Genomic DNA, 23,989 nt, shown 5'->3' with positions numbered 1-23,989 from the left:
CAGTGATTGGCACCATAGCTTTTAGGCCCCTTTCACACAGGCGGACCGTTCAGATCCGCCTGTCAGTTTTTTTGGCGGATCTGAACGGTTCCCCCATGCATCCCTATGGGGCATCGGATGTCAGCGGAGACATATCCGCTGACATCCGATCCGATCTGTCAAATCTGGACGGATGGAAACCCTATTTTCCATCCGTCCAGCAGATCGGATCAGAACGGACTAACGGGGTCCGTTCCCATCCGATTCCCCCATAGAGATGTATGGGGCTCTGACAGCTGTATCTCTGCACACAGTGTGGAGAACAGCTGTCATTCTCCTGCTCAGCGGGGGATCGACAGATCGATCCCCCACTGAGATAAACGGAGTCTGTCCAACGGACATCCTGTATGAAAGAGCCCTTAGACTCTATAACCTTCACAAAAACCAAATAATATATACTTATTTGGCTTATTTTTACCAAAGATATGTAGCAGTTGAACTTTGACCAAAATTTCTAAAGAAAAATTTATAAATTCGCACAATTTTAAAACCGATACGAAGAAAAACATTTTTTTTTTTTACACAATTTTTGGACTTTTTTCAATTATAGCACAAAAAATAAAAAACCCAATGATGATTAAATACCACCAAAAGAGAGCTCTATTTGTGTGAAAAAAAGGACAAGAATTTCAAAAGGGTACAGTGTTGCATGAATGAGTAATTGTCATTCAAAATGTGAGAGCACTGAAAGCTGACAATTGGTCTGGTTAGGAAGGGGGTATAAGTGCCCAGTGGGTGAGTGGTTGAAAACTGGGAGCAGTGCCATGTCAAGCTGACCAAGATTTTCCATAGACGATAATGTGTCTATACTTGCAAGTGTACGTAAAGTGAGGATACGTAAAGCGGGGTATGCCTACAATGTTTGAGTGGATTGCAACAAAGGAAGGTCTGCCTGAGAAAGACTGGGCGGATGTGCTGGCTCCTTTCCTGACTGCAGATCCCCAAAAGGTATACTGTGACTTGGCCCCAGAGTAATCACGGGATTATTAACTGCTAAAGGCAGAAATCCTAGCCAGGCTGAGAGTTACTGTTACTTTAAGGGTGAGCAGAGTTCATGGCGGGCGCTTTGACAGGGCTAAGCCTGCCCGAGCATAGCTGTATCATCTAATGCCCCTATTCCAGGATTGGTTGAAATCTGAGGAAATGACACCCGCTAAGATTGTGGAGCGAGTTGCCCTAGATCAGTTTCTGCATGGTCTTCCTAAGCAGCTGCACCGATGGGTGGCTCAATTGGAGCTCCAGTCCCTGTATGAGATGGCTGCCACAGTCGAATGGTACAACTGTGCAAAAAGCTTGTGAGCGCCCTTCTGCAGCCAGAGAGCTGGGCCAGACCAAGAAGGTGGGTTCCAGCGCCAAGATGGTACCTGTTGAATGTATGGTGTCTGCTCGGGTGCCTGACAAACAGGGGCCCGAGCCTGATAGAAAGACAAGGCAGCAGAGAGCTGCAAGGAAAGACACAAAGCTAAAAGAGGTACAGTGTTTGTGCGCGAGCACTGGGGAGAGTGTTAGATGATATGGAGGATCAAGGCACGAGGCCTAGTAGTAGAGCTGCAGCCAGGAGGCTGAATACTGTTGTTTTCTGTATTGATGGTATGAACACCCTGTGTGGGAAGCTATTCGTTTGTGAACTTTTCTTTGCTGTTTTAAAAAAAAAGTGGGCAGAAAAAGCTCTGAAAAGACACTTCTGGCATGGAGTAAACACTGTTATGCACTACCATTGAGTCTAACAATCCCCAAGTTGTCACAATACTAATATGCACATAATTACACCAGGACTTTTGTTGGACCCCCTTGCTGATAATATATGTTTGTACCTTAGATGATAGTACTATTATTATTCTTTTATTATATAAAGCTCATATTATTTCCATAATTGGGTGTATCTACATACTTATGGTTAATGTTATATGCTGACTGAATTAATTCATCTGTCCCAATTACATTGATTAGATAACTGGTTAATTTCCCAGGAACTAAATCTCCTCTCCTCGCACTACCAATTTTATTATCAAGCCCACACTTCCACATAGCAAAGATTCTGGTTCTCCTATATACCTACTAGTTTAGTACACTATCCTGTTTGGTCAGGGCCATTTATCATAACCCCCCCCCCCTTAAAAAAAAAAAAAAAAAAGAGGGCTGCAAGCATATTTAAATGACACATTGAAAGGCAATAGTGGGCAGTAGCCCATAGCAGCTTGTCACCAGTCAGCACCCTTAACTGAATCTAGCTGACAACTGGGTTATTGCAGTGGGTCACTGCACACAATTGCTTGTTGCATTATAGCTCAATGTCTGCCATATAGGACAGGAGAGTATCCAAGCAAAATGTCAAATCAGGGAATCACCAGCCAAGTACATATTCTTTTACAAATGTATATTTATATATATTCAGTAGGGATGAGCCAAACTCCCCTGGGTTTGGTGTTAGCAGGGTTTGCTGAAGTTCAGATGCCAAACCCAAACCATAATGAAATCAATGGGAGCTAAATCTTTCAAACTAAAAATGCCCAATTTCTGGGCTAATAGGTAAGGAAGTCTCAAAAATAGCACAGGGGGTTGGCACTGCCCTGGGGAAAACGGGGGGTGCATCTCTGTGATGTACAGAAAGTGCACTGACATTTACAAATAAGTGTTTAAAATTGCTGGCAAATGACATGTGTGGAAGAAAAACAGCACCCTCTAGGGGTCTGCTATGGATTTTGGGGGGATCTGTGGAGGAGTTTGTTTGCTGATTTTTTTTGCCATTCTTTGTAAATGCCACTGTTCATTGAAGCACATCCTACAGCAAAAAAAAAAAAAAATTGCGTAGTCCTCATAAAAAGTTATGAGGTTGTATCCCCTCCCCCCAAATAAAATATGTGTATCTCCATAATAAAAATTCAATTTCAGACCCTTAACCACTTAAGCCCCGGAAGATTTTACCCCCTTCCTGACCAGGGGGTATTTTGCGATTCGGCACTGCGTGACTTTAACGGACAATTGCGCGGTCGTGCGATGCTGTACCTAAACGAATTTGACGTCCTTTTTTTCCCACAAACAGAGGTTTCTTTTGGTGGTATTTGATCACCTGTGCGATTTTTTGATCATGCGCTATAAACAAAAAAAGAGCGACAATTTTGCAAAAATAACAATATTTTTCACATTTTTTTTATATGAAATTCCCCCCCAAAAAAATGTAAAAATTAAAAATTTTTTACATTTTTGGCCAATTTGTTTTCTGCTATCTATGTTTGGTAAAAAAATCACAATAAGCGTATTTTGATTGGTTTGCGCAAAAGTTATTGCGTTTACTAACTAAGTGAAAGATTTTTGTCATTTTTGTTGTTGTTTTTTTTTTAACGCATAATGGCGGCGATCTGCGATTTTTTTTGCGGTACTGCGATATTGCGGCGGACAGATCGGACCCTTGACTGACATTTTTGACACTTTTGGGGGTACCAGTGACATTACTACAGTAATCAGTGCTATACATATGCACTGTTACTGTAAAAAATGACACTGGGAGGGAAGGGGTTAACTTTATTGGAGAGGGAGGGGTTAAGTGTGTCCCTAGGGGCGTGTTTCTAACTGTCATTGGATGTGGCTAGTGGTGTAATAGCACAGATCAACGGTCCTACATAGCAGGACCGAGTGATCTGTGTTTTTACACAGGGGAGAATGACAGGCGGCTTTGTTTACACTAGCTGCCTGCCTTTCTCCCTCTCTGCCTGACGATCGCGAGTGACCGGCGGACATCGGGTCTGCCGGTCACATGCGCTGGCTTCGTGGGGTACGAGCAGGGGCGGGAGCGCGCCTCCGGCGCCGCGTGCTTGCTCCCTATTCGCTCCCAGGCTAGTGACGTACTGGTACGTCACTTTGCCTGGGAGGGGCTGACCGCCGCCGTATATAGTCGGGCGGCGGTCGGCAAGTGGTTAAAACAAGCATACACCCTGTCTAGCCAGGAGTCTTCCCCCCCTCCTGAACCATACCATACCAAATGGCTATATTTGAGCAAAGATGTAACCTCTCTGAACCCCACACCGTGGGATTCCAGCCCATGTAAATAAATGGGCTGAGTCAGAGGCATAACTAGAACCTTCAGGGCCCAATGCAAAAAACCATGAAGCACCCCCCCCCCCCCATGGATCCGTGGCAGCAGTGGTGGGGGAGGGTGGGATCAGTGGCAGAGGTGGTGGTGGTGAGTGGGGTGGGATCAGTCCACTGATGGTGTGGGGGTGATTGGATCAGCTGTGGTGGTGGGGGGATGGGATCAATCCACTGATGGTGGTGGAGGGATGGAATCTGTCCACTTGGGGTGAGATCAGTCCAGTTGGGGTGGTTGGGGGGATTGGATCAGTTGCAGCAGTGGCAGTGGTCCAACTATCCAGTGATGAGGATAGGGATGACATCAGTGGCAGTGGTAGTGGCTGAGTGAAGTCAGTGGTTGGTAAAGATGCAGTGATGAGGATAGGGATGACATCAGGGGCAGTGGTGGTGGCTAAGTGAAGTCAGTGGTTGATAAAGATGCAGTGGGTGTAGGCACCTGCTGACTCCTTAGAAACCATTGACAGCAAGAAGTTATCAAGCTCATCGACACAAGAAGCCCTTTCAATGTTAGGACCAAACACTGATCTAATCAATATTGTTAAGGATATAGCCAGCTCTGTGGTAAGTTATTCACCTGAAGATACTGAAGCACGGTAAAAATGACTACTAGGGATGATCGAACTTTTGAAAAGTTCGGTTCGACCAGAACACCCGAACTTCACGAAAGTTCGGTTCGGATTTCAGAACCCCATTGAAATCAATGGGACCCGAACTTCTGTAATCAAAAAACACCATTTTTAAGCCCTAAAACCCAATAAATGCCCCTAAAAAGTGCCTAGGGTTCTGGGTCATGCCCCAGGGACTATTAATCACACAAAAAAAAGTTCTTAAAAATTGTCGTTTTTGATAGATAGCCAATTATTGAAAAAATTAAAAAAAAAAAAAAAAAAAGATATTTCTTTGGATTTAGTGTCTGGGGGGTCTAAAATGTGTACCTGTGAAGTTTCAGCTCTGTAGCATGTCCAGAACCAGAATTACAGCATACCAAACCTTCAAAAATGACTTTTTTGCTTAACCGCACCTTTCTTTTGCTCCTAATCAACGGCTCAGCCAATGTGTATGATGGGGACATAATGCAGTGCACTGGGAACAAGATTAGAGGTTTTTTTGGAAAAAGGTGCTGTCTCTTTAAATGTGCATATAATTAACGGGTGTATTTCCACAATGGGGCTTTTATTACCAAATGTTTCAAGAAGTCCAAAGATGTATGTAATTGCACTTTATTTCATGTAAAATGGTGTTTGGTGCACTTTAACTTGAAATCTCACAAGAAACAGACATATATGCACGGATACATTGAGGGTTAGGGGTAGGGGCCACAATGTAGTGCAGAGTGAACAAGATTAGAGATGTTTTGGATGAATACTGTTGTCTCTTGACTTTGAATAGAAGTAAAGGATGCTTAAAAATTGGGCATTTGGTGGTGCGGACGATGCCTTGACACCATATCCCTATGAAAGTGCTGGTAATGAAAGCAATAATTGCCTTTGTAAGGAAAAAAATTACAATGATATGCATCTGTGTGACAGGTGCGCAAAAATTGTTGTTTGGGTGTTGGCGGAGCCATACCACTGTAAGCCCAAAGAGCTGGTGTTGAAGAAGGCGTAAAAATTATGAAGGTGTGCACCTGTGGAACAGGTGCGCAAACATGGTAGTTTTGGTGTTGGCGGAGCCTCCCCACCATAACCCCAAAGAGCTGGCTTTGAAGGAGGCCCAAAAATTGTAAAGGTGTGCACCTGTGGAACAGGTTCGCAAACATGGTAGTTTTTGTTTAGCATAGCCTCCCCACCTTAACCCCAAAGAGCTGGTGTTGAAGGAGGCCCAAAAATTGTAAAGGTGTGCACCTGTGGAACAGGTGCGCAAACATTGTAGTTTTTGTTTTAGCATAGCCTCCCCACCTTAACCCCAAAGAGCTGGCGTTGAAGGAGGCCCAAAAATTGTAAAGGTGTGCACCTGTGGAACAGGTGCGCAAACATTGTAGTTTATGTTTTAGCATAGCCTCCCCACCTTAACCCCAAAGAGCTGGTGTTGAAGGAGGCCCAAAAATTGTAAAGGTGTGCACCTGTGGAACAGGTGCGCAAACATTGTCGTTTTTGTTTTAGCATAGCCTCCCCACCTTAACCCCAAAGAGCTGGTGTTGAAGGAGGCCCAAAAATTGTAAAGGTGTGCACCTGTGGAACAGGTTCGCAAACATGGTAGTTTTTGTTTAGCATAGCCTCCCCACCTTAACCCCAAAGAGCTGGTGTTGAAGGAGGCCCAAAAATTGTAAAGGTGTGCACCTGTGGAACAGGTGCGCAAACATTGTCATTTTTGTTTTAGCATAGCCTCCCCACCTTAACCCCAAAGAGCTGGCGTTGAAGGAGGCCCAAAAATTGTAAAGGTGTGCACCTGTGGAACAGGTGCGCAAACATTGTAGTTTTTGTTTTAGCATAGCCTCCCCACCTTAACCCCAAAGAGCTGGTGTTGAAGGAGGCCCAAAAATTGTAAAGGTGTGCACCTGTGGAACAGGTGCGCAAACATTGTCGTTTTTGTTTTAGCATAGCCTCCCCACCTTAACCCCAAAGAGCTGGTGTTGAAGGAGGCCCAAAAATTGTAAAGGTGTGCACCTGTGGAACAGGTTCGCAAACATGGTAGTTTTTGTTTAGCATAGCCTCCCCACCTTAACCCCAAAGAGCTGGTGTTGAAGGAGGCCCAAAAATTGTAAAGGTGTGCACCTGTGGAACAGGTGCGCAAACATTGTCGTTTTTGTTTTAGCATAGCCTCCCCACCTTAACCCCAAAGAGCTGGCGTTGAAGGACGCCCAAAAATTGTAAAGGTGTGCACCTGTGGAACAGGTGCGCAAACATTGTAGTTTTTGTTTTAGCATAGCCTCCCCACCTTAACCCCAAAGAGCTGGTGTTGAAGGAGGCCCAAAAATTGTAAAGGTGTGCACCTGTGGAACAGGTGCGCAAACATTGTCGTTTTTGTTTTAGCATAGCCTCCCCACCTTAACCCCAAAGAGCTGGCGTTGAAGGAGGCCCAAAAATTGTAAAGGTGTGCACCTGTGGAACAGGTGCGCAAACATTGTAGTTTTTGTTTTAGCATAGCCTCCCCACCTTAACCCCAAAGAGCTGGTGTTGAAGGAGGCCCAAAAATTGTAAAGGTGTGCACCTGTGGAACAGGTGCGCAAACATTGTCGTTTTTGTTTTAGCATAGCCTCCCCACCTTAACCCCAAAGAGCTGGTGTTGAAGGAGGCCCAAAAATTGTAAAGGTGTGCACCTGTGGAACAGGTGCGCAAACATTGTCGTTTTTGTTTTAGTATAGCCTCCCCACCTTAACCCCAAAGAGCTGGTGTTGAAGGAGGCCCAAAAATTGTAAAGGTGTGCACCTGTGGAACAGGTGCGCAAACATTGTCGTTTTTGTTTTAGCATAGCCTCCCCACCTTAACCCCAAAGAGCTGGTGTTGAAGGAGGCCCAAAAATTGTAAAGGTGTGCACCTGTGGAACAGGTGCGCAAACATTGTCGTTTTTGTTTTAGCATAGCCTCCCCACCTTAACCCCAAAGAGCTGGTGTTGAAGGAGGCCCAAAAATTGTAAAGGTGTGCACCTGTGGAACAGGTGCGCAAACATTGTCGTTTTTGTCATAACCAAAATGAGGTTCTGTGAACGTAAAGAGAATGAGAGGAGGGTTTGAGGGTGGCACCATGGTCCAGGCTTAAACTGAGGCTCAACTGCCACATCACAACGATAGCCTAGTCTACAAGGTCTGCATCAGGTGCATCAAAGCTTGATATCCACGACTGATTCATCTTAATGAATGTCAAACGGTCGACTGAGTCGGTGGAGAGTCTAGTTCGATGGTCTGTGACGAATCCTCCTGCTGCGCTGAATGCCCGTTCCGATAGGACACTGGAAGCAGGGCAGGCCAACAACTCCATGGCATACTGGGCCAGTTCTGGCCAGTGGTCTAATCTTAAGACCCAGTATGCCAGTGGATCGGATTCGTCACATGAAAAGCCCTCTGTGTCACTTTGTGCCCTCACGTAATCGTCCACCATGTGATGCAGACGGTGTCGATGCGATGTGGCAGCTGAGAGGCCTGGGCGGTGAGGACTAAAAAAAGACCGAAAGGCATCCGTCAACCGCACGCCTTCTCCAACGCTCCTCTCGTGACCACCAGTAGAATCCATGGTAGGTTGTCCCCGCCCCTGCACCCTACGGGAGTCGGGGAACATGTTCACCAGATTCCTCTTGAGACTGTCCTCAAGGGATTTGATCCTGTGGACTCTATGGGTGGATGGGAAAAGCTCCGAGACTTTACACTTGTACCGGGGGTCAAGTAGGGTGGCCAACCAATAGTGGTTAGTCTCTTTAATGGCCTTGATTCTGGGGTCCTTTCGCAGGCTCTGGAGCATGATGTTTCCCATGCGTCGCAAATTAGCGAAAGCCTGACTCCTCGGGGTCACTCATAACGACATTATCTTCAACGGGCTCCTCCTCCTCCCAGCCACGTACTACTCCAAAGTGTCCCGAGGGAGTCAAACTAGGCCTTGCAGATTGCCGCATGTCTTCCTCCTCCTCCTCCTCAAACCCTGCAAAAGTTCCCGCAGAATCGTCCTCCTCCTCCTCTTCCACCCCTGGATCCTGCTCGGGCCTCTGGGAGCTAGGCATAATGGGGTCAGGATTCTCAGGATAAAGGGGGCCTTGAGAGGCAAGGAAGTCCTCCTCTTCCTCCTGCTGCTCTGCCTCCAGTGCCCTGTCCATAATGCCACGCAGAGTGTGCTCCAACAAAAACAGTACCGGTAGGGTGTCACTGATGCATGCGCTGTCCCGGCTGACCATCCTTGTGGCCTCCTCAAATGGCGAGAGGACAGCGCATGCATCCTTAATCAAAAGCCACTGCCGTGGTGAAAAGAAGCCCAGGCGCGCAGAGCCAGTGCTGGTGCCGTACTCGCATAGGTATTCATTGAGGGCCCTCTGCTGCGTGTACAGGCGCTGCAGCATAGCCAAGGTGGAGTTCCAGCGGGTGGGCATGTCACAGATGAGGCGGTGTACCGGCAGGTGAAACTCGCGCTGCACTTCGGCCAAACGTGCAGTGGCACTGTACGACCGCCTGAAGTGACTGCACACCCTTCTTGCCATCCTTAGCACATCCTGCATTCCCGGGTACGAGTTCAAAAACCGCTGTACCACGAGATTCAGGACATGCGCCAGGCATGGCACATGGGTTAACTTTCCCTGACGAAGGGCGGCCAGGAGGTTTGACCCATTATCAGTAACCACCATCCCTGGCTGCAGCTGGCGTGGTGTCAACCACCTCTGGGCCTGTGCCTGCAGAGCCCCAAGAATCTGAGGGGCAGTGTGCTGCCTGTCCCCTAGACACACAAGCTGCAGCACTGCGTGACACCTTTTGGCCTGAGACATAGAATAGCCCTTTGAACGTTTACGTGGTATCTCATCATATTCAAAGGACCATTCTGCAGAGGAGGGCATGGAGGAGGTAGAGGAGGAGGAGCAGGAGGGGGTAGAAGTGATCGATCTACCCGGATCAGCGACACCACCAGCTGTTTGCAGACGTGGGGGCAACACTGGCTGCAGCACCGAGCCCTGGCTACAATCCCTTCCACTGGCAAGCAGTGTCACCCAGTGAGCAGTGACAGAAATGTACCGTCCCTGCCCATGTTTGCTTGACCAAGTGTCAGCCGTCAAGTGTATCTTACGGCTGACTGACTTGGCCAGGGATGACACTACATTGCCTTCCACATGTTGGTATAGGGATGGCAGGGCCTTACGGGAAAAGTAATGCCGACTTGGCACCTGCCACTGTGGAACTGCACATTTTGCGAAGTCACGGAAGGGAGCAGACTCTACCAGGTTAAATGGTAATAGTTGCAGAGCCAGTAGTTTAGCCAAACTACTGTTTAGACGCTGGGCATGTGGGTGGCGGGGAGTATACATTTTTTTTCGTTCCAGCATGTGTGGAATCGAAATTTGGCGTCTAGATGATACAGCTGGTGGTGTGCTGGAGGTAGATGCGACACTGCCTGCTATATCATCATCCCTGCCAGTGGAGGCTGCCAACAGGTGACGAGTGACTATAGCAGGGCCAGGAACAGACTGATGTGCAGGTGGAGCAGGTGGAGCAGGTGGAGCAGATGGAGCATGAGGAGGAGCGCGAGGAGAACTAGGAGGCCGACTGACCAATCTTTGGCCCTTTTGTGGGTTCTTTAAATGCTCCTGCCAACGGGCCGAGTGGTGGGTTGTCAAATGCCTGTTTAGGCAGCTTGTACCCAGGTGGTTGACATTTTTGCCACGTTTTATACCCTTCTTACAAATCTTGCAGATCGCAACTGTTTTATCTGCATGGGATGTCTCAAAAAAGGCCCAGCAAGATGAGGTGTGTATAGTGGCCCGGGAGACAACAGGTGCGGCCTTAGATGGAGTAGGCCGTCTGCTCTCCCCTCTTGTTTGCTCTGCCTCCTCCTCAACCTCAGACCCAACATCTGATTCTATCAAAGACTGAGCATCAGGCCTGGCCTGGGAGACAACAGGTGCGGCCTTAGATGGAGCGGGCCGTCTGCTCTCCCCTCTTGTTTGCTCTGCCTCCTCCTCAAACTCAGACCCAACATCAGACTCCATAAAGGACTGAGCATCAGGCTGGAGTAGATGGCCGACACTGTGGTCAAACAGCTCAGCTGACTCCTCTGCCATGTCTGAAATTGGGTCTAAGGGAGGACATGAGGTGGACATGGACTCATCTGTATTTGTTCTGACAACTGCAGAAGACTGACCACTTTTCTCTGCCTGGGTCACTGTAGTTGCAGATGATGCCGATGATGAGGGTTTGTTCATATAGTCCACCACCTCCTGTACATACTGTGGACGTATAGCTTGGCCACTGCCGGAGAACAATCCAAATGGTGGCCTGGCTGAGGACTGACCACCACGTCCACCCCTGCCTCTAGACACCCTAGAAGCTGTGCCCCTTTCCGCAGCAGGGCCACGTATGCCTTTTCTTGGTCTACCAGGCATATTTCTCAATGATGCGTTGGCAACTGTGTGCGGTGAAAAACGCACACTGCTATGCGACCCACAGTTGTCGCTGGATACAGCACAGCAGTTGCGGTTCACGCACAGTAGCAAAGCCTTTTGCACAGTGGACCTAACGCTTTGAACAACAGGCGTTAGGTTGTCACTGATGCGTTGGCAACTGTGTGCGGTGAAAAACGCACACTGCTATGCGACCCACAGTTGTCGCTGGATACAGCACAGCAGTTGCGTGTCACGCACAGTTGCAAAGGCTTTTGTACAGTGCACCTAACGCTTTGAACAACAGGCGTTAAGTTGTCACTGATGCGTTGGCAACTGTGTGCGGTGAAAAACGCACACTGCTATGCGACCCACAGTTGTCGCTGGATACAGCACAGCAGTTGCGGTTCACGCACAGTAGCAAAGCCTTTTGCACAGTGGACCTAACGCTTTGAACAACAGGCGTTAGGTTGTCACTGATGCGTTGGCAACTGTGTGCGGTGAAAAACGCACACTGCTATGCGACCCACAGTTGTCGCTGGATACAGCACAGCAGTTGCGTGTCACGCACAGTTGCAAAGGCTTTTGTACAGTGCACCTAACGCTTTGAACAACAGGCGTTAAGTTGTCACTGATGCGTTGGCAACTGTGTGCGGTGAAAAACGCACACTGCTATGCGACCCACAGTTGTCGCTGGATACAGCACAGCAGTTGCGGTTCACGCACAGTAGCAAAGCCTTTTGCACAGTGGACCTAACGCTTTGAACAACAGGCGTTAGGTTGTCACTGATGCGTTGGCAACTGTGTGCGGTGAAAAACGCACACTGCTATGCGACCCACAGTTGTCGCTGGATACAGCACAGCAGTTGCGTGTCACGCACAGTTGCAAAGGCTTTTGTACAGTGCACCTAACGCTTTGAACAACAGGCGTTAAGTTGTCACTGTATTTTGCTGCCTAGCAAGCACGTATACCTGCTGTGATACAGCAGCACTGTGCCACGTGCTCACTAAACAGAACCCTCACACTTTCCCTACAGAAACTAAATTTTCAAATCTAACTAATGTAGTACAAAGTTCCCTAACTACACTAGATATCCCTTTCCACTAAATAGAAAGCTCCATACAGCAGAAGACTGACACTGTCCCTTAAGTTTTTTTTTTTTTTTTTTAACTCTAAGAACCAGCACAATCGCTGTATCTAACTACACTGGCTGTAAGCTAAATACAATTCTGCTATATGGAGCTTTAGAACCACTCGATATGTAGGAAATGTAGTGTAGCAAGCAGGAGTCAGACAGAACTGCTTCAACTCTCTTCAACAGGCTCTGGATAACTGTGCTAGGGGTTAGGCGGGGCCATCTTATATAGTGTGGGGCGTATTCACTCCTGATTGGCCTCTGGTCCCCGTAGTCACTCCAATCACGTTCCTAGGAGACTCCTGCCCCCTCATTGGCTTTTGCAGACGTTTCTGGGCCAATCACGGGCTTTTAAAGCCCAGTTCCTGTCCCAGTGCATTTTGGGCGGTTCTGGTGGCCGAATACCGAACTTTTGCCGCAAAAAGTTCGGTATTCGGCCGAATATCGAACATCCAATGTTCGGGTCGAACCGATGGTCGACCCGAACCGTTCGATCATCCCTAATGACTACATCATACTATGCATGAACACAATTTTCAAGTCTGATCATGTGTATCATCCCTATAAAATAGGCGAGAGTTTTAATGACGCTTTTCTTGTGGCATGACACTATACTATTAATCTGGCAAACAAAGATGTAATATGAACTATTATCTCATTTCACTTATGCTCTAACCTGTCATGCCTTCGAGGCCCGGCTACTGTACAAACATCTTAGCATGTTTCAACAGGTTATTCTGTATTATGAAATACAGGCAAAAAAACACCTGTATTAGTCATAGAGAGTTGCGGATGTAAACACATCATTGCTACATAATGTTTTTAATGTGACTGTTGACATTTGAACGAATACCTGTACATCCAACTATATCATGCAAAACGTATTGTTTCTTTGTCTAACATAACTTGACATGTAAAGACTAACAAATTGAATTGACCATGCGTGAGTCAATATGGTTGTTTAACCTGAGAAACGTGTATCTAATGCTCAATTTATCAATATACTGAAAACTTAGCCAATAGACCTCTGTGCTCTCTAGTGATTCAAGGGAATCCTTGTCTAGTGGATCTTTTCTACATCTGGCTGTTATAAAGGCCCTTGCACTTGCCATGGGGCTTCTGTTTTCGGCTGCCTCTTCTGCACACGCCTCCACAGCGAAGCTGCCACTGACAGGTCAGCGTGGGAGTGGATCGGTTTAGGAAAAGGTATGTATACTGATTTCTTCTTTACAGGGCTAGATATGTCAGTTTTAGATCATGGATGCCTGTAGATGTAGCAATTATAGTGTTAGGGTGGACTTCCCCTTTAACCGCTTGCCGCCCGCCCAGCCATCATATGACGGCGGAGCGGAGCGACCATTATCCTGGGCCGCCGTCATATGACGGCGGCACTGTAAGCAGGGCAGGCGCGCGATCGCGTGCGCGCCGCCCTGCACTGCCGGTGTCGGGGTGTCCCCGGGACACCCCCCGTCACCGGCAGGGGGGAAACAGCCAATGGGCGTGGCTGTTTCCCACGTGATCGGCTGTGTTCCAATGACACAGCCGATCACAATGAAGGCGCCCACAAGATGACCGCGCATGCGCGATCGGGAGCGCGCAGCGCGGTCATGTCGGTGGCACTGTGTTCCGTAGGAACACAGCTGTCATCGGCGGTAGTAAACAGTCACTGATAGTGACTGTTTACTATGTGATCGGCTGTGAATCCATTCACAGCCGATCACGAAATGTAAACAAAGAGCAGTAACTCACTGTTACTAGCTCTTCTCCCCTCACACAGCCTCCAGTGTGAGGGGAGAAGAGCTAGAAACAGTGAGTTACTGCTCTGTGTACCTGTAAAAAGTAAAAGCACAGGAATAAATGTCCCCACACAGTCCTCAGCCCCCCCCCCATGTCACCTGTCACCCAACAGTCACCTCATCAGTGCCCAGAAATTGACACCCATAACGTTCACATGTGAGCGCAGCGATCGCGGGCAGAATCACAGCGATTCTGCCCGCGATCCGGAAATCATTGCAAATCGCGGGACGCCTGTGCGTTGCCCGTGATTTGCAATAGCACCCCAAACGCTGTGCGATGTTGCCGCCATTTCCGCCTGCCGAATTGCGGTAACATCGCGCAAACAACGCATGACGCACAAAAAAGGTACAAGAGTTTCTTTGGGGCGTCATGCGTTGTTTGCGCGATGTTACCGCGATTCGGCAGGCGGAAATCGCAGCAACATCGCACAGCGTTTGGGGTGCTATTGCAAATCACGGGCAACGCACAGGCGCCCCGCGATTTGCAATGATTTCTGGATCGCGGGCAGAATCGCAGTGATTCTGCCCGTGATCGCTACGCTCACATGTGAACGTAGCCTAAAGTTCACTGGTCACCAGAGACTGCCATCAGTACCGCCGTGCACCATCGCTCGTCACCTGTCACCCATCAATCACCGTCACCTGTCACCCCATCAGTCATTGTCACCTGTCACCCCATCAGTCATCGTCATCTGTCACCCTATCAATCATCGTCACCCCATCAGTGATCGTCACTTGTCACCCCATCAATCGTCGTCACATGTCACCCCGTCAGAGATTGTCATCTGTCACCCCATCAATCATCGTCACTTGTCACCTCATCAATTATCGTCACCTCATCAATCATCATCACCTGTCACCTCATCAATCATCGTCACCTGTCACCCCATCAGTCATCGTCACCTGTCACCCCATCAGTCATCGTCACCTGTAACCCCATCAGTCATTGTCACCTGTCACCCCATCAGTCATCTTCACCTGTCACCCCATCAGTCATCGTCACCTGTTTGCCATATGCATGCAATCACTTACTGACCGCCTAACGACTATATGCGTCGGCCATTAAAAGCTAAATACTGGGGTTATGGCAGCAGATAGCCCCCATAACCCCGGTATTTTTTGAAACGGCGGGTGGTCGGCTTTCAGATAAGGGTGGATGGATTCGCCGCGGAATTACCCTTACGGTGCAGGGGAAGAGGTGCCCCCCCCCCTCCTGCCGCGTCCCAGACGTTTTCCCAGCTTACCGGACCCGCCAGCAGCGGGGAAAACTATCCGGTCCCGGATCCTCAGAGACAGGAAGTTGAGTGAGGGCAAGATGGCCCTCACTCGACTCTATGGTCTTGGAGGACCGGAGCTACGTCAAAAGACGTTGCCTAGCAACCGGTTTAAAGGGCCGCTTTTTTTTTTCTTTTTCTTTTTCCTCTTTCAACAATTTTTTTTTTTTTTCTTTTTTAGTGTAGTTGTGAGGTGTGAGGTCTTTTTGACCCCAGATCTCACAATAAAGAGGACCTGTCATGCCTATTTCTATTACAAGGGATGTTTACATTCCTTGTAATAGGAATAAAAATGATCAAAACATTTTTTTTTAAACTGTGTAAAAATAAAAAAATAATAAATAAAATAAATAGGAAAAAAAAATTAAAGCGCCCTGTCCCCGTTAGCTCGCGCGCAGAAGCAAACGCATACGCAAGTCCCGCCCACATATGTAAACGGTGTTCAAACCATACATGTGAGGTATCGCCGCGATCGTTAGAGCGAGAGCAATAATTTGAGCCCTAGACCTCCTCTGTAACTCTAAGCTAGTAACCTGCAGAAATTTTTAAAATGTTGCCTATGGGGATTTTTAAGTACCAATGTTTGGCGCCATTCTGTGAGCATGCGCAATTTTGAAGCATGACATGTTGGGTATCTAATTACTCGGCGTAACATTATCTTTCACATTATGGAAAAAATTGGGCTAAATTTACTGTTTTCTTATTTTTTAGTTCAAAAAAGTTAATTTTTTTCAAAAAAATCGCATTTGGAAGACTGCTGCGCAAATATGGTGTGATAAAAAATATTGCAACGATCTCCATTTTATTCTCTAGGGTCTCTGCTAAAATAAAATATATAATGTTTGGGGGTTCCAAGTAGTTTTCTAGCAAAAAAAATTATTTTAGTTTGTAAACACCAAGTGTCAAAAATAGGCCCAGTCTTAAAGTGGATAAATGGACAACTTTGTGTAAAGCGCTACTTGGATGTTAGGCCTATGTATGTGGCCAGGCTGTGAAAAAGTGTTACACATGTGGTATCGCCATATTTAGGAGGAATAGCAGAATGTATTTTGGGGTGCAATTTTTGCTATGTACATGCTATGTGTTAGAAATATTGCATAAATGGACAGCTTTGTGTAAAAAAAATGTGTTTTCATTTTCTTTCCACATTTTCCAAAAACTTGTGGAAAAAAATGACATATTCAAAAGACTCATTATGTCTCAAAAATTATACGTTGGGCTGTTTGCTTTCCAAAATGGGGTCATTTTATGGGGGTTTCCATTGTCCTGGTGCTCCAGGGCCTTCAAAAGTGCGATAGGTTGTCAGGAAATTATATGTGTAATTTGTGCTCCTAGAATGCCGGACGCTGCTACTTGGATGTTAGGCCTCTGTATGTGGCCAGGCTGTGAAAAAGTCTCACACATGTGGTATCACCATACTCAGGAGGAGTAGTAGAATGTGTTTTGGGGTGTAGTTGCAAGTATACATGTGCTGTGTGAGAGAAATAACCTGTTAATACGGCAATTTGTAAAAAAAAAAAAAAAAATCTTCATTTTGCAAAGCATTGTGGGAAAAAATTACAACTTCAAAAAAACTCACCATGCCCCTTATTAAATACCTTGGAATGTCACCAGAGTACCAGAGTACCCACCATCGGAGTACCCGTCACCTACCCATCAGAGTACCCGAGTACCTGTCACCTACCCATCAGACTACCCGAGTACCTGTCACCTACCCATCAGAGTACCCGAGTACCTGTCACCTAACCATCAGAGTACCCGAGTACCTTCCACCTAACCATCAGAGTACCTGACGCCTGAAGTACCCGAGTACTTGCCGCCTACTCATCAGTACCCATCACTACTCATCAGTACTCATCAGTACCCATCAGTACCTATCACCTATCAGTATCAGTACTGATCATCAGTACCCATCAGTACCTATCACCATTTATGTGTGTGATTTATGTCCCTAGCCACTTGCCAACCGGCCAATGTATACATACGTCCTCCATTTAAACCTAAATACCGGTGTTATGGCAGCAGATAGCTGCCATAACCCTGGTATTTTTTTAAACGGTGGATGGTTGGCTTTCTGATAAGGGTGGTCCCCCCTCCCGCCACGTTCTGGTCCTTTTCTCCACTTACCGGATCCGTCGGCAGCGGGGAAAATGATCCGGTCCCTGATCCTCACAGACAGGATGTCGAGTGAGGGCAAGCTTGCCCTCACTCGACTCTATGGTCTTGGAGGACCGGAGCTACGGCAAACGTCGTTGCCTAGCAACCGGTTTAAAGGTCCCTTTTTTTTTTTCATTTTATTTTATTTATTTATTTATTTATTTTTATATCTTTTAGTGTACTTGTGAGATCTGAGGACTTTTTGACCCCAGATCTCACAAAAAAGAGGTCCTGTCGTGCCTATTTCTATTACAAGGAATGTTTACATTCCTTGTAATAGAAATAAAAATGATATTTTTTTTTTTAAACGGTATAAAAATAAAAAATAATAAATAAAATAAATAGTAAAAAAATTAAAGCGCCCTGTCCCCGTTAGCTCGCGCGCAGAAGCAAACGCATACGGAAACCCTGCCCACATATGTAAACGGTGTTCAAACCACACATGTGAGGTATCGCCGCGATTGTTAGAGCAAGAGCAAGAGCAATAATTTGAGCCCTAGACCTCCTCTGTAACTATAAGATGGCAACCTGTAGAAATATTTAAAGTGTCGCCTATGTGGATTTTTAAGTACCAAAGTTTGTCACCATTTCGTGAGCATGCGCAATTTTTAAGCATGACATGTTGGGTATATATTTACTCGGCGTAACATTATCTTTCACATTGTGGAAAAAATTGGGCTAACTTTACTGGTTTCTTATGTTTTTATTCAAAAAAGTGAATTTTTTCCCAAAAAATTGCGTTTGGAAGACCGCTGCGCAAATAAGGTGTGATAAAAAATATTGCAATAATCTCCATTTTATTCTTTAGGGTCTCTGCTAAAAAAAATATATAATGTTTTGGGGTTCTAAGTAGTGTTCTAGCAAAAACAACTGATTTTAGCTTGTAAACACCAAATGTCAAAAATAGGCCTAGGCAAGTGGCTAGGATGTATGATGGTGCTCCTTGGATGTTGGGCCCTTCTATATGGCTAGGCTGTGAAAAAGTCTCACACATGTGGTATTGCCATACTCAGCAGGAGTAGCAGAATGTATTTTGGGGTGTCATTTTTGCTGTGTACATGCTATGTGTTAGGAATATTCTATAAATTGACAACTTTGTGTAAAAAAAAAAAGTTTTAATTTTTTTCTCACATTTTCCAAAAACTTGTGGAAAAAAAGGACATGTTCAAATGACCCATAATGCCTCATAGAATATACGTTGGAGTGTTTGCTTTCCAAAATGGAGTCATTTTGTGGACTTTTCCATTGTATTGGTGCTCTAGGGCCTTCAAAAGTGTGATAGGTAGTAAGAAAGTTTTATGTGTATTTATGCTCCTAGAACGCCTGAAGGTGCTACTTGGATGTGGAGTCTCTTTTTGTGGGCAGGCTGTGTAAAAGTCTCACATATGTGGTATCACCATACTCAGAAGGAGTAGCAGAATATATTTTGGGGTGTCATTTTTGCTGTGTACATGCTATGTGTTAGAAATAGCTTATAAATTGACAACTTTGTGGGGAAAAAAAATTTTCTTCATTTTCCCAAGAATTGTGGGAAAAAATTATAACTTCAAAAAACTCACCATGCTTCTTACTAAATACCTTGGACTGTCTACTTTACAAAAGGGATCATTTTGGGGGTATTTGTACTGTCCTGACATTTCAGGGCCTCAAGAAAGGAGATAGGCCGTCAGTACATCTGGTGTGATCAATTTTCAGTAACTGATACCATAGCTTCTAGACTCAATAACTTTCACACAGACTAAATAATATACACTAATTTGGGTTAATTTTTACCAGAGATATGTAGCAGTATAAATTTTGGCCCAAATGTATGAAGAAAAATTAATTTTTTGCAAAATTTTAAAATAGAAACTAACATTTTTCTAAATTTTTGCTCTTTTTTTGCTTATATCACGAAAAAAAAACCCCAGTTGTGATCAAATACCACCAAAAGATAGCTCTATTTTGATTTTATGTGAAAAAATGATAAAAATGTTGTTTGGTTACAGTGTAGCATGACTGAGCAATTGTCATTCAAAGTGTGAGAGTGCTGAAAGCTGAAAATTGGTCTGGGCAGGAAGGGGGTCTAACTGCTCTGTATGGAAGTGGTTAACAACCAATGAGTCATCAACTCTCAGCTGGCTTCTCAGCTGAATTGTAAACAAAACAATGCCGGCAATAGAAAATTCAGAAAAAAAGACAGTGTGGGCCCCCCCCAAAATCCATACCAGACCCTTACCCGAGCATACAGCCCGGCAGGCCAGCAAAGAGGGGGGATGGGCGTGCTGCACCCCTCTACTGAGCCATACCAGGCCACATGGCCTCAACATGGGGGGTGCTTTGGGGAAGAGGGGGCTCTACCCCCCCATCCCAAAGCATCTTGTCCCTATGTTGATTGGGACAAGGATCTCTTCCCCACAACCCTGGACTGTGGTTGTTTGCAGGCGGGGGCCTTATCGAAATCTGGAAGCCTCCTTTAACAAGGGGCCCCCCAGATCCTGCCCCCCCCAGGTGAATGAATATATGTTACATAGTACCCCTACCCATTCACCATAAATGTGTAAAAAGTAAATTAAGACAGTAAATTAGTTTTTGACAAGTCCTTTATTAAAAAATAAAAAACTATCTCCCGTGATGTAGATCTATCTCACGCCACCCACCACACTGCCGAACCCAAAAATAAAGAAAAAAAAACGCTGGCCTCTTCGAACACTTCCTGCAGACTGCTACTCCTCTATCTGACATTTCTTAAATTGATAAGGGGCAGAGTCGAGTCACCAGCTGGAGCATGCTGGGTCAATGATGTCACAAGAGGGTGGGGGCCCCAGGTGGCCCCCGCCCCTTACCTAAAAGTCCCTGCATGTCTCCTCTGGGCACCACTGAATGTATTGCAATGCATATCGCATTGGAGAAAGTGACAGGTGACCCAGAAGTGGATCTGCAGATCAACTGGGATCCCCAACCCTGCACAGCCAGGCACACCCATTTTTCACAGTCACAAAACAGTATGTGACTTTGGTTTTTTTTTTTTTTTTTTGAGGGATTGAGGGATTAGAACTTGGATAGGGATGGGAGTTTAAGGGATGCCCACTTGACTTCAAACAAACTTCAGGGACAACTTCTCCTATATACAGTCTATTTACACTCCTCTGCTTCCTCCGGCACTCACTTGGTTGCAGAACTCCAGCTGTGTCACCTTGTACAATTTTAGTAGAAAAGGCCCATTACAGGCAGGGACTCTCAGCCCCTATACTTGGAAATAGGGTGACACAGATAACACATTTCCAGCACTTCCTCCTGTGGTCACTGAGGCCAGCAAAACCTCTTGAGGCACTGCCAGCCCGCCTGGCTGCAGCTTCCCCTTTCACTGTCTCTCCACATTTCTCCCAGGCTGAACACTCACCAGGCCGCCTGACTGACTCAGGAGATCTCCCGGACATGCTGACCTGCTCCTGCTGTCCTCTCACTTGCTCCTGTGCCTACAGAAGGGGTTCCTCCGTGTGTTGTGGGGGATCCTTCCAGCACTATAGCCCCAGAGCCAAAGTCACCTCCCACCAAATAGGGGGCACCCTTAGGGGCCACCGACAGCCTACTCAGCACTCAATCTCCATCTTTCACCCGATTGCCCCTTGCTGGCATGACTAATGCCTATTTTTTTTTTAGGTGTCTACCCCCTTCCAGCCTCTTTATCACTGGGAATTGGTCAATGACCTCATACATTTTCCAAGCAGCTCCTCTTAGCTTTTGTCCACCACTTCTGGAAGCTTCCTTAAGGTTCCAGAAAGCAGGGCAAGGCACTAGAGATGCTGCTTGCTGAGTCATCCAGCCTCCCCGAGTCCTTCAACCCTGACCCAGATTTAACCCAGGCCTGGCTCTCAGCCAGATCAATTTTGCTACACTTACAAAGCTATATACATCTAGCATACTAGAGGGTGCTATATAGACACTCAGAGTTTTGTGCATAACAGGTAATCAAAATCCAAATTAAAACATGTATAACAAACACTGACCAAACAATACATGTGCATCTATTATTCATATATTAATTTTCTCTTTTCCATTAAAAGAAAAATTTGGATCAACAAAAAATTATTCTTATAGCTTATAATTGCAGAATGGCTTAGAACTCTAGCTGTAACCTAATAATGCTGTCACAATCCAATGTGGGGTAGGCAGCTAATATGCAAATGATCTGATCTCCTAAACCAGGCAACCAGAACAATTTGCTCTGTTCTTTAGGATTATTCCAAGTATTTAGTTCCTTTACATTTAAAATCATGTATACTTTTGAAAAATATTGTACATGTAACATAAATAACAAAATTGTATTTCTTTTCGTACATCACGGGACTTCAAGAAATGGATTTTACAGGTAAGTATGAATTAAAAATCCATTTATTTCTGTACAAGTATACAGAGAAAAACAAAAGTAATGTGTTTGGACCTGTTGTACATAGTTAACATTTTCGCACAAAAAAAAAAAAAAAAAATTTTACCTGTTTGGCACAATAAACGTGTGCTTGTTCTGTATATTTTAGTGTTTGTGGTCTTACTTTTTAATCTGCTATATTTTCTCCATTATCCATACACTACACACTGGGACATCTTATCTAGTAAGCAGATTTGATGTATCCTGGTGTATACATTGAAAACAATCATGCCTATTCTGCTTAGTACATCAGGTGTGAACATTTTTACATTTCCACTTTCCTTGCAAACACTGTGGGGGTGATTTACTAAAACTGATGCAGCTGTGCATAGTAGCCAATCAGCTTCTAACTTCAGATTCTTCAACTAAGCTTTGGCAATAAAACCTAAAAGCTGTTTGGTTTCTATGCAGTGCTGCACCAGATTTTGCACTCTACAGTTTTAGTAAATACCCCCCACGGACACCATATGTAATATTGATGTTTTTATTACCAGTGAAAGTAGTTCTCTCTCATTGCCAGCTAGTTTATTGTATGAAAGAACTTTCTTGATAGTAAATGTTCTTTTCTTTCCAGGTCATACTTTTCCTTGCTCGTGCACAGTTAATTTTTTATTTTTTTTTACTATATCGTATGATTCCCCCATTAATGATTAGAAATGTGTTCTTTTCTAAAAAACAAAAAAAAACAAACCACATGTTTGGTCAGGCGCTTTCGGTTACAGCACAAAAGTCAGGTTTCGTAGCGGACACACTAATGATGCACAAAACGAACGATCTATCAAGATGAATTTTCATTCATTCTTTTTTTTTTTGCTTTTTTTTACATCATAAAAGTGTTTATTGTAAATTTAACACAAAGGAATTGTAGAGTAAGATAATGCAAAACATCTCCAGGAGATATAAACCTACTGTGACACGACATGGCACACCATTGCATGTAAAACGATAACAAAAACACTGCAAACACCTTAGGCCCCTTTTCACACAGGATCGTTCAGATCCACCTGTCATCCCTATGGGGCATCCGATGTCAGCAGGACATGTCTGCTGACATCGGATCCCTCAAATCTGGACGGATGGAAACCCTATTTTCCATCAGTCCAGCGGATCAGATCGGATGGGATCGGATGAGAACGGACCAACGGTCCATTCCCATCCGATTCCCCCATAGAGATGCATGGGGACCTGACAGCTGTGTCTCCACACACAGCGGAGAACAGCTGTCATCCTCCTGCTCAGTGGGGGATCGGCAGATCGATCCCCCGCTGGGATAAACGGAGTCTGTTTGAAGGACTCCTAGTGTGAAAGAGCCCTAAGCCTTAGCATCTAAGGCATTCTGTCATTGTGTCTCAGCTTGGGCAGAAAAAACGTATATGAATGGTAACATGTACTCCCACTTTACCTCCCAGCATTCTCCTTAATTTGGCCAAGGCCGAGTTAGTTAAAAAAGAAGCCTATTCGCCCAACCAACCAACCACAGGGCCCATATTTTTTCAAACTTATACGGACATACCCTATGTTGATAGATATACTTTTCTAGGTGCAGTGTATCAGCCATATAGGCCAACCATTTCATGCAAGTATGCAAGTTATCAGATTTCCAAAGAGTAAATATCAGTCTGTGTGCCTGAAGCACTTCTCTTGCCATAACTTCTTTGGGAAACCTCTGCAATTGCAGACTATCCCGGATACCCAGGATGCATTGTTTAGGATCGAGCTGAATACCTGATATACAGTGTTAAGCAGGTGAATAACTTCTGATCAATACAGGTAAAGTTTTAGGCATGGCCATAGTAAATGAACTAACTCACCATGGTCTCTGTGGCATATGTTGCAAGGGTCCTGTAAAACGCCCATTTTAAACAGTTTGGACGGGGTATAATACACTCTTAAGAGGATAAATAATTCCATACATTTCTAAATCATATTAAGGGAGACCTCCTGAAGTGCCTGTAAGGCCTCGTCCCACTCCTCTTCTTTGAAGGCTTCGTTCAGGTCTTTTAACCATCTATGGCCTGCTTAAGGGGGGGGGGGGGTTTACTGAATCTATGTCCAGACCCACCAATAACACATATGACTTGG

The 23,989-nt window shown here is 45.5% G+C and overlaps 1 protein-coding gene across 1 annotated transcript in view; it reads right to left on the bottom strand.

Annotated features, from left to right (window-relative positions):
* The window catches only part of LOC309547201 (merlin-like), a 116,123-nt gene that overhangs the window by 79,112 nt on the left and 13,022 nt on the right, over positions 1-23,989 (bottom strand). The window lies entirely within an intron of this gene.

Source organism: Pelophylax lessonae (genome assembly GCF_965119305.1).
Source record: "Pelophylax lessonae genome assembly, chromosome: 2".
Classification (NCBI taxonomy): domain Eukaryota; kingdom Metazoa; phylum Chordata; class Amphibia; order Anura; family Ranidae; genus Pelophylax; species Pelophylax lessonae.
This window is presented reverse-complemented; position numbering and strand designations above follow the sequence as displayed.